This window comes from Cibotium barometz, chromosome 22, assembly GCF_041138505.1.
Source record: "Cibotium barometz isolate CiBa-2024 chromosome 22, ASM4113850v1, whole genome shotgun sequence".
Taxonomy (NCBI): Eukaryota; Viridiplantae; Streptophyta; class Polypodiopsida; order Cyatheales; family Cibotiaceae; genus Cibotium; species Cibotium barometz.
Window position 1 is genome coordinate 37,421,046 of NC_141067.1, and position 15,426 is coordinate 37,436,471.

Genomic DNA, 15,426 nt, shown 5'->3' on the forward strand with positions numbered 1-15,426 from the left:
CTGGAGTTGCTGCCCCTGAATTAACCACCGCATTCTCTGAATCCTCATCAGAACTATCTGTTGACATTCCACTGTCATCACCTTCATGCGACCATCGTTGATCTTGGTCATCTCCCCGATGCTGCAAACCCAAACGCCTTACTCTTGACCTTGTAAAATAGAAATGAGATGATTCGCCTGAATCCTCTAGAGCGAACTCAAACCCCCGCCGCTATTAATGCATGAATGAAAAAATTTCTAACCGTTGCCTGCATGAATCTCTTCATCTTCCAGCACTCACCATCAACAGAAGAATGTAAGCCCGCGCATGAAATTCATCACAAACACCGTGATCGCCAAGTGTTTGTTGCTTATCACATCTTTCACAAACTTCAAGGGAACTTCAGACTTTCTGACAAACTATTTGACAAACTAAATGACAACACTAGTGACAAACAGATTGACAAAACACACTACATCTTCCTTGTCAAAATAACTGTCAACTATCTGATTACAAAAATCTCCATATGTGCGAATGCAAAACCCGTCTTCTTCTATTGCGGACAACTACTTCGCATGACATTTCTAACTTCCATCCAGATTTCAAAAGACACTTCACACTACATCCGATTATGACAAATTGAAAGACAAAAAAGTAGACAAAAGTAGCATCTAATTTTCAGCCTTAAACACCGTGAAAGGTAATCCCATGAAATGGCTTGGAACCGTGAAGGGTAATCCTGTGAAAAGACTTGGAACCGTGAAGGGTAATCTCGTGACATGTCTTGGAACCGTGAAGGGTAATCCCGTGAAATGGCTTGGAGCCGTGAAGGGTAATCTCGTGAAATAGCTTGGAGCCTGCAGGGTAATCTCGTGAAATGGCTTGGAGCCGTGAAGGGTAATCCCATGAAATGGCCTGGAACCGTGAAGGGTAATCTTGTGAAATGGCTTGGAGCCGTGAAACGCTTGGCCGTGAAACTCTTGGCCATGAAAGGCTTGTCTCACTTGTTTTTTTTCTAAATTTTTAAATTTTTTTTTCTCGGTTTTTTTTATTTTTTATTTTTTAAAGAGACTAGTGGGAAATATTAATTTCCTTGTTTGGGGGAGACACCTTTTGAATTTAAATTTAAGGAGATATTGGAATTTTCCCAAAAAGATAAGTGAGAATCAAAAAAGTCAACCTTTTTATGACACCCCTTACACCCTCCATAAATGACTCCCAAAATGGACAATTTGACAACTCATGAGCATCTACTCATTGAATGCTCATTAGCCTTAAATGAAAAAGGTGATTAATAACTAATTAAGGATTAATTCTTTCACTAATCTTTCTCTTTTACACTAATCAAGGTCTCTAATTACCACTAATCCCTAATTAATTGACACAATTGAGCACATCATTAGATAGAGCAAGGGAATGCTAAGCTAGGTGCATCAACAAATGTGTAAATTAATCTAAAATAGGAGATTAATTAGAATCTTAATTTTGGTCTCTTCTTTTAAGTCAAAATTAAGCAAAGAGAGTCAAATTCCTCCAATTTGATGAAGAAATTGATGTAATTAGGTGTTTTGATGCATCTAGATGCTCTTAAAATACTCAAAGATACTAATTTCAACTACTCACATGATCAATTTAGACTCCAAATAACGCATTTTCTAAATTTTTTGCCTCTTGAACAAGATTAATCACCCTTAATGACAAAAACTAGTACATTAAGAGAAATTAGTCGAATTCAAGGATTTTTTAATGGTTTTAATAAATTTTTTGAAAGATTAGGCTACTCCTAATTCTTTCTAATACTATAATGTAAACAATTTCAACAACAAACACACAATTAAGCTAAAATTAATGATTTTAGTTCTATGTTTAACACTAAAGAGAGCTAACATTTCACTAAAAATTGAATTCAATTGCATTTTCTGATGTAATGGATGTGAACTAAGCCTAATAAAACTATGTGAAAGCCCTAAGAATATAAAAAACAATGTAAGATTCCTCCCCAGCCCTCAAGATGTCCATTATCTTCCCCTGTAATCAATCCCATCTTCAGAATAATAAAAGATCTTATTTCTACCTATTTTGGCTTGGAGAGAGAAAATATTCTAGAGAGAGATTTTTCAGTTTTTAGATATTTTTGGATGAAAAAATATTTCTTCCTACTAAAATAAATTCCCCCAAAATAGAAGTTCAAAAGAATTTCAGAAGGTGCATTAGAAATAAATTATAATCAGTTCAAAAGGCCTTATCCTAAGGGTCTAGTTTTTTTGAAAATTTTAGATTAAGAATCATATGGACCAATAAGATTAATCCAAATGTATGGAGGAGATAAATTGAATAAATAAAGAACCCCCCTCCCCAAAAAAATGAGTAAATACTCACATAAGATGAAGAGTGGACTAAGGACCAAAGGAAATACAAAAAAAATAAAATTTTGACACCTCTCAGAGTGGGGATTCTCCCTCATGAAGGAGGCACCTATTGCAGTGGTGGAGTTTTAAACTCTCAAATAATGAGATATTTCATCTCTCCTCTCTCCTAATTCAAGTCTAGTTCTAAAAAGTAAGGTAAACTGACCCAAAAATGGTCAAAAATTGACGAAACTGATCTGAAAAATTATAGAATCAGTTTGCTTGGTTAGAGACTCACTTTTTCCTATAAATAGAAGCCTCCCCCTTTGTAGAAGCTTAACGGTGTCTTATGCACTATTACTCTACTCCTCCCCAAAGCCAAAAACATTGAATTCATTAATAATTCACTTGTTTTTGACTATTCCCTCTACAAAGAATTGGTGGCCAATCTTGATCCAAGCGCGAGTAGAACCCTCAATCCCTCAAGCCAAAGGATAGCTCACAAAACTCCATGTAAGTTAGAAATTCTACTTTTTTCTCATTCTTTTCTATGGTTTTATGATTTCTTGCTTCTTTTAATTTAAAATTGGATGTTATGCCTTGATGGAAAGGCTTCTCCCTTCTCTTCATTGAATTAGGCCCTTCTTTATCCAAGATGTGTAATCAATTAAATAGAGTTAAACTTTTCGTATTGTTTACACTTAAAAAAATGAGAATTGATTAGATTAGAGAGCTAAATTTATCTTGGGGTAAATTCTAAGTAGATTTAGAATGAAAAAAATTAAAAAATGGTCAGTCATACAAAGGAGGTTATGGCAAACTTTTCTTAAATTTTGTGGAAATGGGTTTTATCTTTATGTTATTTATAAAAAGAGTAATCCCCTCTGTTTGTGTATTCTAAAAGTGTTATTTTCATTCTATGCATAGAAAGATGCATATTGGAAATATTTCTATTATAAAAGTGTTACTTTTATCAATATTGATTTTTATGCATAAAGCGATGCATGAAAGAATTTATTTTTATTATAAAAGTGTTACTTTTATCAATATTGATTTTTATGCATAAAGTGATGCATAAAAGAATTTTTTTCTATTACAAAAGTGTTACTTTCATCAATATTGATTTTTATGCAGAAAGTGATGCATAAAAGATTTTTTTCTATTACAAAAGTGTTACTTTCATCAATGTTGATTTTTATGCATAAAGTGATGCATACAAGAATTTATTTTTATTATAAAAGTGTTACTTTCATCAATATTGATTTAATGCATAAAGTGATGCATAAAAGAGTTTATTTTTATTATAAAAGTGTTACTTTCATCAATATTGATTTTTATGCATAAAGTGATGCATAAAAGATTTTCCTATTGATAAAAAGTGTTACTTTCATCAATATTGATTTTTATGCATAAAGTGATACATAAAAGAATTTATTTTTATTATAAAAGTGTTACTTTCATCAATATTGATTTTTATGCATAAAGTGATGCATAAAAGAATTTATTTTTATTATAAAAGTGTTACTTTCATCAATATTGATTTTATGCATAAGGTGATGCATAAAAGAGTTTATTTTTATTATAGAAGTGTTACTTTCATCAATATTGATTTTTATGCATAAAGTGATGCATAAAAGATTTTCTTATTGATAAAAGTGTTACTTTCATCAATATTGATTTTTATGCATAAAGTGATGCATAAAAGAATTTAATTTTATTATAAAAGTGTTACTTTCATCAATATTGATTTTTATGCATAAAGTGATGCATAAAAGAATTTTTTTTAATTATAAAAGTGTTACTATCACCAATATTGATTTTTTATGCATAAAAGAATTTTTAAATTATAAAAGTGTGATTTTCATTAGATTTAAATTCTATGCATAGAAAGATGCATATTGGATATTTTTTATTATAAAAGTGTGATTTTCATTAGATTAAATTTCTATGCATAAAAGGTTTAAATTTCTATGCATAAAAGGATTTTCTTTTATATAAAAGTGTTATTTCCATTGAAGTTGGATTGTATGCATAAAAAGAGGCATAAATGATTTTTAAATCAAAATTAGGATTCTCTTTAAATAATTCTATGTTTAAATTCCATGAATAATTGATAAATGAATAAGTAAATACTCTGTGAGAGAAAAAATTATATCGTTTCATATTCACTCAGATGGTAATGAAAAAACTTAAAAAAAACTATCAAAGTCAAAATTTCAGATAAATGATTAAATTATTCTTCATAGGAATTCGTGATTAGTTTAGAAATCAGTTAAGCAAATATTCAATGAATGAAATTGAGAAAAATAGTAATTGAAATATCACCCTTTTTGAGAAAGATAGTTCAAGAAGAACCTTACCAGACTCAAATCTTGAATCAGGTTATGACCAAGACCAAACTCCTTCACGTCAGTTTCAAGGAAAGACGATGTGACCAGTTCAGAAAAAAATACAGTCAAATCACCCACCAAATCTGAAACTAAGTTGAGACCCTTTGATTTTGATCTGAGGATCAAGGTTACAGAATTCGAGGAATTCTGTTTGGAATTCAGACCTGCGATCTAGAAGTCTTAGATACGGATTTAAGATATACTCATTATATTCAAAGAAAATCAAAACGGAAAACTTGCATAGAAACCCTGTTTTCTTAAAGGACTGTCTTACGCAGGGAGCATTTGATATATGTGTTTTTCTACGGAAAGTTCGGTTGCAACAACTAGGGGGGAGTGTTTAAAGGACGGCTCACGTGGCAAAAACGTGTCCAGGCCTTGACCAACCTTGGTATGGTGAAAAATGGTGTGCTTTTGGTATACGATGGGCAAGGGCCAACGAAGCGATCCCTGAGTGAAGTGCCAGGACACCTAACGAGGATCCTCGAGGGTTCTAATCAGGCGATGCATGGGGTTGCGGTGCTTAGTCCCGGACACCCATGCGTATGTTGTGGAAGATATATATGTATAATGATGAAAAATTTATTGTAATATGTTACTGGATTTTGTTGGTGACCAATTGGTCTCGACGGAGAGTCCAGAGTGATACCTGTTTTTGAGAAACAAGGAACTTGATGGAAATGTTGAGTTATGATATCTGTAATCAATAACTGTTTGCTCAATGGATCATTTTATAAGTTTAAGTTTAAAGAGGAGTGTGTGCGTATCTTTTTTCTAAAGCTAAAGTTAAGAAAAGCATTCAATTATGGGTGGGTGAGTACTTGTCTGGTTCTACCAATTCCAGTGGTTGGGCGGTGGCTAACCCATGGGCCGGATGTAGTTAGGCTGGAATCAGTAGAGTTTTAATAATAAAATTATTTAATAGAAAATACGCTTAGAACTCGAGTAGTTTAAAAAAAACCTGAAGACTTCTCAAATGATTAGATCAACGGTTGTGCCTGATTCAATTAGGAAACAAGCGTTGATTTCTTCAAGTTAAGTCTATAATAGTTTTCCTTCTGTCTGGTTTATTCAGATGAAGGTTAGTTTAATCTCTTGACCTCGTTAGAGAATTCGTTAAGAAATTCAAAAAGGTGGAATCGTCCCCGTTTTTTGGGCAAGGAAAATTTTCTCGGTTTCGGTTTCGGAATGACCACCAGATTAGTCTCGTGCCCGGACATTCGAGGGCGAGGCCCCGAGTGGGAAATCCTGTCCTGCGCAAGAGGGAGCTGCTTCTGCTGGGCCAGCAATCAGGAATCCGGTGCGCGGAGGGGGCAGTGGGATCTCACAGCAGCTGGTATGAGAGCACTGTTGTAAACTTATGAAAGAGCTGTAGAAATTGCCTAAAATTCTCAAGTAAATCTACGAAAAAAATGTTTTCACTTGCTAAGATTATGTTTGAAATGAATTCATAAATTGAATTGGATTTTTTTTTAAAGATGGATACCCCAAATCTATGTGGCATTCCTGGACTCTCCCAGAGTCAGGATATATTAGCCTTTGCATTTGAGCATCTCATCAACTCCGCTAGAACCCGTGTAAGTAGAGTGAGGCTTGCCCGTCACTTTGAGGATCTATACTTCCCTGGTCCTATAGAGCGATGTCAGTATATGTGGTTCTCTGGAGGAAGATGTATTAATATCAATACCAATCAGTTTCAGAGACTTAAGCAAAATATTTCCTTAGACATGATCTTGATAAGGCTAGGGGTTGTTCATTATGTACAACTCTTTAATCACTCACCCAGGAATTTTAGAATTTCTTACTGAGTTTTTAGGCTTCTTAGCCGCTTTATCCCTAGAAGTAGAATTACAGCACCTCTTTCAGTGATGAATTGTATTTATTATGGCATGTCTCCTTCGTAGTTTCGCTTCTTTATGCGTACGCGATTGAGGCACTGACTTTTGGAGCCGTGATGCTCTATGTATATATCTCAAACTTTTGATAATAAACGATGTTTTGCAAAAAAATTCCAAAATTTTTCAATGATTGTGAATATGGTTAGTAAAATTATCAGAGTAAATCTTGTTTCAAGAAATATGATGAAATAATTATATGTTTAAAGAATAAATTACAAAAATTAAATAATCATAAATCTGTTGTCAAAGTAGTTAAGTTGACAAAAATGTCGTTTTGTCAGAATCATGAGGCGCGCGGCCTGTGCAAGGCACTGGATCCTCTAACCGATGAGGAAGACTTAGATCCGGATGTTCATAAAGCCCTGCACAGATCCCAACCTGGTCCCTTCAAGGGTGAAGGGGAGCAGTTAGGTGAAGTAGTGGAAAAGTGGATTGAGGCAATGGAAGAATACTTTGATATAACTCGCTATAATGAGAGAAGCAAGATGGCTCTCGCCAGATTAAAGATTGTGGAAATGGCCAGGGTCGCTTGTTGGAGGAATCATTGCAAGACAAATCGTCTCGACCGAAATACCCAGACCTGGACTCAAGAAGAGGTTTTGCCCTCCGAGCTTCCTTGAAACCAAAATGAATGAGTTCTTGGAACTAAAGCAGGATAGCCAGACAATTGAAGAGTACCATCAGGCCTCTGCCCTTCTCCTCAAATATTCCCCACAATTGGATGAAGAGTAGTTGATGGCTAGATTCATTCAAGGGATGAACAAGCCATTTAATACCTTAGTGAATAATGCCAAGCCTGTCTCAATGGCCAAGGCTGTAAGAATGGAAAAGGACTTTGCCAAAGCCTTTGTTGTTAAGATTCTGCCGAAGCCTGCACCCTCTAACTTTAAAAGATTCCAAACCCCGGGAAGTACTTCAAACTTTCCACCCCCAAAGAGGTAGCAAAGTCCAAATCAGAATCAAGATACTGGGAGATTTAGAAGTGAAGGAAGACCCTTCCCACAAAACAATTTCTCAAGAGCCCCACTTCTTTCAAGGATTCCGAGGGATGAGCTCAGAAGTGAGAATCGGTGTTTTGGATGTCAGGGTTTTGGTCACCAACTGAAAGACTGCCCGACTCCTGCCATGTCAAGGGGACACGGAAGTCAAGGACCAAGAGTGCCATGACCAACCCCTTCGTATGAGTCAAATCAGGGTCCCTCTCGCCAAAATCAAGGCAATCCCAGGAGAACTCCAGCTCAGCCATCTGCCTCTGTTGTTCAAAGTAGTCTCAGAACTCCTTCCCAGAACTCGGGTAAGCAAAGAGAAAGAGTTCCGCCCCAATCTGCAGAAGCCAGAGCAGTCACAATAGCAGAAGTAGTGGAAGAGAAAAGAGGACAGATTATGCAGCAATTGAAAACCAAGGGCCTAATCGTCAATTCTCCGTCATCCATACTCTAGCTGAGTATCAGGGTAAGCCTTTTAAGCTTTTGATTGATTCAGGTAGTACTCATTCATTTATTTCCCAAGGATACTTGCGTAAGCTAGTCTTAGAACAAAAATCAGGGAAACCTATGCAAGTTGAATTGGCGAGTGGGAAGATTCTTTTCACTCACCTTGAGACAGATCCTATTCAGTTTAATCTAGATGGTAATATAACTGACTGTCAGTTTAGAGTTATACCTTTGGGAGTTTTCGACAGGATCCTTGGAATGGATTGGCTCCACACAAATCAAGCTGACATTCATTGTCATAATGGAACCATTTCCTTCCGTGACCTTCACGGAAATAAAGTTCAAGGAACCAAAATTTCAGGATCCCCAAGTCTACAATTAGTAAAATATTCGAAATTACTAAAAGGGCTTAGAAGAAGCAGCTCATTTATGTTTTCAAAATGAATCCAGTAGACACAAAGTTAAAGGCTAAAGAACCAGAATGGTTAAGTGAATATGGGTGAAAGCAAAGGTTGGTGGTACAAGAAAAGGGCCAATTTTTTTTCCACCTTTTTGGTACTTTGGGGGGGGAATTTGAGGGTAAAAGGTTTGTATTTAGGAACTATTTTTAAGATCTTTGAGAATCTTTTGTGCAGTACCACCCCGTGAGAGTAGTGGTGTCATTAGTGGTGGTAGTGGTTTCAATTTTTTATGGTTTCAATTTTTTATTGTTTTTGCTCATTTCTGTTTGAACTAAGCGGGCGTCGTCTGGTCGCACCATCTCTCTCTCTCTCTCTCTCTCTCCCCCCGCATTCGATTGTAGTAGAGCTGCTCTGCTCTAGAGCAGTCGTCTAGCCATGAGGACCCCAAAGGCCAAAGGAGCTGCTGCCAGCAGAGCGTCACCTTCAACATGCAAACCGAAAGCGAAGGCAAAGGAGGGCATGGTGCCTCCTGGCAGCAGCAACAACAAGAAGGGTGCTTCCACCACACCCCCCTAACAAACAAAGCCGGAGCACATAGCCAGTCCCAACACAAGGGCAAGTGCAAAACAGTGCAAGGTCGACTCCGAACGGACCTCACTCCTCTTCGACAACGATGAATCAAAATCTACCAGCAAGTCAAGACGTGGTACGCTATTCATTGGCATATGCATGTGCTAAGTAAATGGTGCATGTTAACTCCCTGCACTGACATTTGAAGTTAAATGAACAGTACTATATTTGGGAGCGTCACCTTCAACATGCAAACCGAAAGCGAAGGCAAAGGAGGGCATGGTGCCTCCTGGCAGCAGCAACAAGAAGGGTGCTTCCACCACACCCCCCCAACAAACAAAGCCGGAGCACATGGCCAGTCCCAACACAAGGGCAAGTGCAAAACAGTGCAAGGTCGACTCCGAACGGACCTCACTCCTCTTCGACGACGACAAATCAAAATCTACCAGCAAGTCAAGACGTGGTACGCTATTCATTGGCATATGCATGTGCTAAGTAAATGGTGCATGTTCACTCCCTGCACTGACATTTGAAGTTAAATGAACAGTACTATATTTGGTACTTTGCAGTAGCAAATTTGGTACTCTTTGAGTACCACAATTGGTTCTGTAGGGCATCACCTCACATTAGACATAATGTCGGGCACCACATTTAATCTATAGGAGTCAGCAGTTCTCTGATTTGTTTTGAACACATTTTAGGTAAGAACAAAATGGAGGAGTACCCTCAACAAACCAGGTTCTGTTACACGGCACAGGACCTGCATGAAGAGTACGGTCTCAGTCTTGAGGGCAAACTCTTCAAGGACTTGACTGATGAGGACATGCCACCCGACCAATGGTTAACTGTATTCAAGTTCAAGTACCAAAAGAACAGCAAGATCTATTTAAACCATTTGCAGCCACAACTGGTGGAAGACTGCAGACTTCTATTCTCCAAAGTTTATTAGGGGCCCCCTTCATGTGGTGAATTGACCAACAAATTTGCTACGTGCTACGCTTTTGAGAAATGCCATGCAGCGAAAAAAGACCCAACAGGGCATAAAGTAGCATGGGCCCAGTTTGGGGAAGGAGTGTTGCAGATGATATCATCTAGGAGTGGCGGGCTTGAGCATAAAATTGAGGCATGGAGGAGGCAAAATGCTTCCTCTCCTGGCAGTGTCCTGCATTCAGATAAGAAGGCCCGGATGACTCAAAGTGGTAGTAATATCTGCACAGAACCAGATAATGCTTGCAGAGGGGTAATTGCTGACTACCTACCTGATTTAGAGGCATTGCTGCAAAGACTGGCAGACCCAGTGTCACATCCAGGATGGTCAAACCTCAGAAGCCTGAAGGCCTCTATTCAAGCAAACAAGGACCAGCTACTACTGGTATATGAAGGTAGAAAGGACGTGGCGAAGAGTTTGATGGAAGACATCGATACCCTGGAAGCACGCATTGTTCAGCTTCAGCAACAAATCCCTGTTCCGGATGAAGAGATCAGAGAGGTGGAGGCTGAGCTGGGAGCAAGTCGGCGCTTGTTGTGACGACACGGGGTTTTCGAAAATATCCAAAAGCTCCAAGCGGAGGTTGAACAGCAGGAGGTATTGTATTTCTGGCCTATTGCATTGTGTTTGACTGTTGATAGTGTTTAATTTGCACATGGTTTGGCAATTTGGCATGTTTCACTTCTTGATTGGTTTATCTGCTGACATTTTTGGTGGTTTTGGAACTTCTTGTACTGTTTTGGTACTTTCTTTACTTGTTTTGGTATTTTTTATAACACTTGGTGTTGTGCTGCTGCCTTTCTTGGTACTTAATGGTGCTTCTTTATTTCATTTGGTACTCTATTGAACTATTTTTGTGCTGTTTTGGTACTTTCAGGTTACTGAGTTTAGTCTAATAGGGCACCTTTGGTTGTCTTGGATAATTGGTTGCACCCATGACTGGTACTTTTGGTGCTTTGCTGTTCATTTGAAACTCTTCTGACCTATTATGATACTACTTTGGTACTTTCTAGCTACAAGTTTTAGAGTCTTTAAGGTATTGCAGTTACATCTTGGGTTCAATGTTGGCACTAACTTTGGTACTTTTTGTGCTTCTTTGCTTCATGTGGTACTCTTTTGAAGTGTTTTGGTACTGAAGTTGAGCTTTTATTTGGTCTTATATGGTAGTGCTAAATATGTCTTGGGTGCTATCTAGGTATTATCTTTGGTATTTTTTGTTTTCTTTGATTCGTTTGGTATTTTTGCACTATTTTGGTACTAGTTTGGAATTTCACTGTGACAAGTTTTTGGGTCTTTTGGGTATTTTTGGGAGTCTTGTGTGTTTTTGGTACTTAATTGTACCAAATTATTGCTGTTTACAACTGTTTTGGCATAATTTACATGTTTTGGTACTGTTTAGTTACCTATTGGTACTTTTTTGAGATTGATTTAACCTTTTGGTACTGTTTTGGTTTGTCATTGGTTTGTCTTGGTACTGTTTTGTTACCTATTTTGGTACTATTTTGCTACTTTTTGGTTTTGTTTTGGTACTGTTTTGTTTCCTATTTGGTGCTATTTTGCTACTGTTTGCTACTATTTTGGTACTGATTTGCTACCTTTTTAGCACTGTCTGTAACCTATTTGGTACTATTTTAGTAGTATTTGGTACTATTCTGCTACTATTTGATATTATTTTGGTACTGCTTTGCTACATTTTTGGTATTGTTTTGGTAGTTTTTGGTACTTCATGTACCAATTTTGTGTTGTTTAAAACTATTTTGGTACAATCTAACCTTTTTTAGTACTGTTCTGGTAGTTTTTGGTACTTCATGTACCAATTTAGTGTTGTTTAAAACTATTTTGGTACAATCCGACCCTTTTTAGTACTCTTTTTTATTCTGCTTGGGTTTGGCTTGGGAGTTGTTGAAACTTCATTGTACCCATTTAGTGCTATTTAGAACTGTTATGGTACAATTTACCTGTTTGGTACCTATTCTGGTTCAGTTTTTGTACTGCTTGTGTACTTCCTTGCTAATTGTTTGTTTTGGTGGATAAGTAGATAGAGTATGTCTGTTTTGCAGATGGAGTATGTGAAGCTCCACAATGAATGCTTGGAGACCCAAGACCATCAAGAATTTGTACATAAGTTGTGTGCTGATGTGAAGAGGGGGATGAAATATACATTGACTCCAAGGCCTCATGTTGTGGACCCTGCCAACACAATTCATGTGTTTGGTACTTGTGTTGCCTGTGGGGAGGCTTTGGAGGCTTCTTACGTGGTTGGTACCTTCATGCTTCCCTGCAGGCATCAGTACCATCCATTGTGTTTTGCAGCTGTGTTGAGAACAAGAGATATGTGCATGAAGGCACGTTGCAACACCGCAATCCCTTCGGCGGAGGCAAAGGCCTGGGTGTCAGGGAGGTCATTATTGAAGAGTAGGTGGGGTGTTTGTGTTGGACACTGTATGTTTATATTGTTTGAACTGATGATCTAATCTTGTCTTTCATCTTTGTGCATATGTAGGTAGAGAATCTTTCGGTGCGGACACCCATGACACCACCCCAAAGGATAGGAAGGATCTCCCTGGTCACAGTAAGTCAGATGCCACTTACATGTTTAAAGAAGATCCTTACAGGTCAGTGCAGAAAATACTGCAAGACCTTGATGCCAACACAAGGGAAGGGAAAGGGGCTGAGCCTGCTGTAGACTCAAGCATGGGGGAAGATCGACTAAAAGCGGAAGTGCAGGAGAGAGACAAAGACAAAAAGGGACCGGAGGAGAAAGAACAGGGGGGAAGTGATCTGATTGAGGAGGTTGCTGAGCAAGAGACTGACCACGGCGAGAAGAACAATGAAGAGATGCCGGCTGTTGAGGAGGTGACAGTTGAAGTTCTCTCAGAGGCAGAGGTTTTGGCTATGGCATCAACATCTGCAAAGGACAAGGCAGGTAGAAAGAGGAGGAAGAACGGAAATAGGGCAACGGAAGCTACTCAAAGTGCACAGGAGGCTGCAGGTGCAGAGGAGCCCAAAGACACTGAGGAGGCTAAAAGCAATGAGGAGGCCAGAGCGGCGGGGGAAGCTACTGAAAGTGCTGAGGAGGCTAAAGGTGCAGAGGGGGCTGAAGGTGTAGAGGAGGCTAAAAGTGCGAAGGAGGCCAAAGAGGCAGGGGAAGCTACTGAAAGTGCAGAGCAGGTTAAAGGTGCAGAGGAGGGTGAAGGTGTAGAGTTGCCTAAAGGCACGGAGGATACAAAAGGTGTGGGGAAGGACAGAGCTACGGAGGAGACACCTGATGCAACGCCCTTAGAAATAGGTGATAGCAATGATTCAGCCACCCTCTTCGAGCTCTTCGCTATGAAATGTAGAAAGCGCCCCGTTTGGTGGTGGTCTCAAGCTGCAAGGCTGCAAAAATTAGCTGATGTTACAGCATTTTGTACTTGCTTCTGGACTAATTTGAAATACCAGCCCATTTTTCTTTTGTCGATGCGTTTTGTGTCATGCCGCTCTACTCTTGAAAGGTGTCAATGTGTTTGTAAACTGTCATGTCCTACTGTCACTGTTTTGTAACCTTTTATTGGTGCCCAATGTCTAACTTTGCTTTTGCGAAAAGGCTGTGTTCTTCTACTCATATAGTTTAGTGGTACTACAACAGGGGACCATTGGTGGTGGCTACATGAACAACCACCGGATACATCAATGCCGATACATGTAATGGCAAGCAATAGGCACCTTGTTGTTTTGGATGTGAATGGAGTGCTACTGAAGGATTATGTTGAAGCACCCAAGGATTTGTGGCAGCTCCCGTTCCCAGATGGAGTTAGGCCTCGAGGTGTGCAAGTGTCTCAATACAAATATTGTGTCGTCAGACCTGATGCGGAGGACTTCATCGTCAACTTGAGGAAGCGATGCGACGTGATGCTCTGGTCATGTAGCCAAAGGAAGAACCTGATGGCCATAATGAATGCTTGCTTCCCTCGGTTGATGAAGATGAAAGGCCTATTTTTAGGTATTTATCCCTAAACTTTCACAACTGGTTTTATTGATTTTGATACTGTTTGGCTAGCTTTGCTACTGTTCTGTACACAATCTGGTACTATTTGGTAGTTTGGTACTTTTGGCATTGCTAACACAATTTGGTACTTTTTGGAACTTTGGTACTCTGGTGCTATGCTGCTTTGGACTATGTTTGTTCATGTGTACACAATTTGGCACTATTTTGTACATAATTTGGTACTCTTTGGTTATCTTTGGTAATTTGGTACTCTGATGCTATGGTAGTTTGAAATTGTGTTTTTTATTTTGTACACAATTTGGTACTGTTTGGTGCTTTGATACTATGGTACTTGGTTCTGTGCTTGGTAACATTTGTGTACATAATTTTATAATGTTTGGTACTTTGGTTATTTGGTACTTTGGTACTGTGTTGTACCAAGTTTGGTACCTTTTCATTGTTATGTACTGTTTGTTAGCTTTGGTACTCTTATTTGTGCTGCTATTCTAATTGCTTAGTTTACCTCTTTTACAGATATTTTTGACCAATCTCATTGTGAGAGGTGGGCTACCAAACTCAGAGATGTGCCAGTCCTTGCGAAGGAGTTCGGTAACAAACCTATTTTTTTGAAGCTCCTAAGAACAGTGTGGCGCAAGTATCCGCAATTCAATGAAACGAACACCCTCCTTGTGGACGACACGAGATACAAGTCCTTGAAGAATGATTACAACTCGTGCTGCTGCATCCGGTCATATGAGCCTAAGTATTATGACCCCGACAAGCCGAAGTATCTTATGGATGTCATTTTCCCGTGGATCTCCGGGTGGCTAGCTGATAAGTTCCCCACTGCTTACAGCCACCGGAATCCCTTGTTTGATGTTGAGGATGACATTTCCTCGTTCGTTGTCAACTACTTTGTATCTATGGAGGGGTATTCGTACCGCTTTGACCCCCCTGATGTGTAAAAGATTCTGTATGCTTGTACATTGCCTTTGGCATTTAATGATAATTAACTTTTTGTACATGTACTTTCTTTGGCTACTGCTTTTGTACTTTTCTGTTACTACTTGGTCAAAACAAAAAGGAACAGTACCAAAATTTGGTACTGCAAAAACACAGCAGAGCTAAAAACAATAAAGCACAGTACCAAATTGATAACACAGCAATAGCATTAGACAGTACTGATCACAAGTAAGATTCTAATCAAGAGAATTAGACAGTACTGATCACAAGCAAGATTCTATTCAAGAGAATTACAACTGTTGCCAGTGGTTAGAATTGTAGTTGGGGTAAACACTGTATGGCTCCCGTCCTGGTCACTTCCGTCTTCATATGGCATACTGTTGTAGATATTTTCATATATCTCTGAGGATAGTTTAAAGTGGTGATGGAGGCCAGGGATAGCCTCCATGGGGAACCGTATGGCTCTAACAAGATGCAAGTAGATCATC

The 15,426-nt window shown here is 38.6% G+C and overlaps 1 pseudogene; it reads left to right on the plus strand.

Annotated features, from left to right (window-relative positions):
- Positions 1-688: 688 nt before the first annotated feature.
- On the plus strand, positions 689-14,940 carry LOC147626579 (uncharacterized; annotated as a pseudogene).
- Positions 14,941-15,426: the final 486 nt, after the last annotated feature.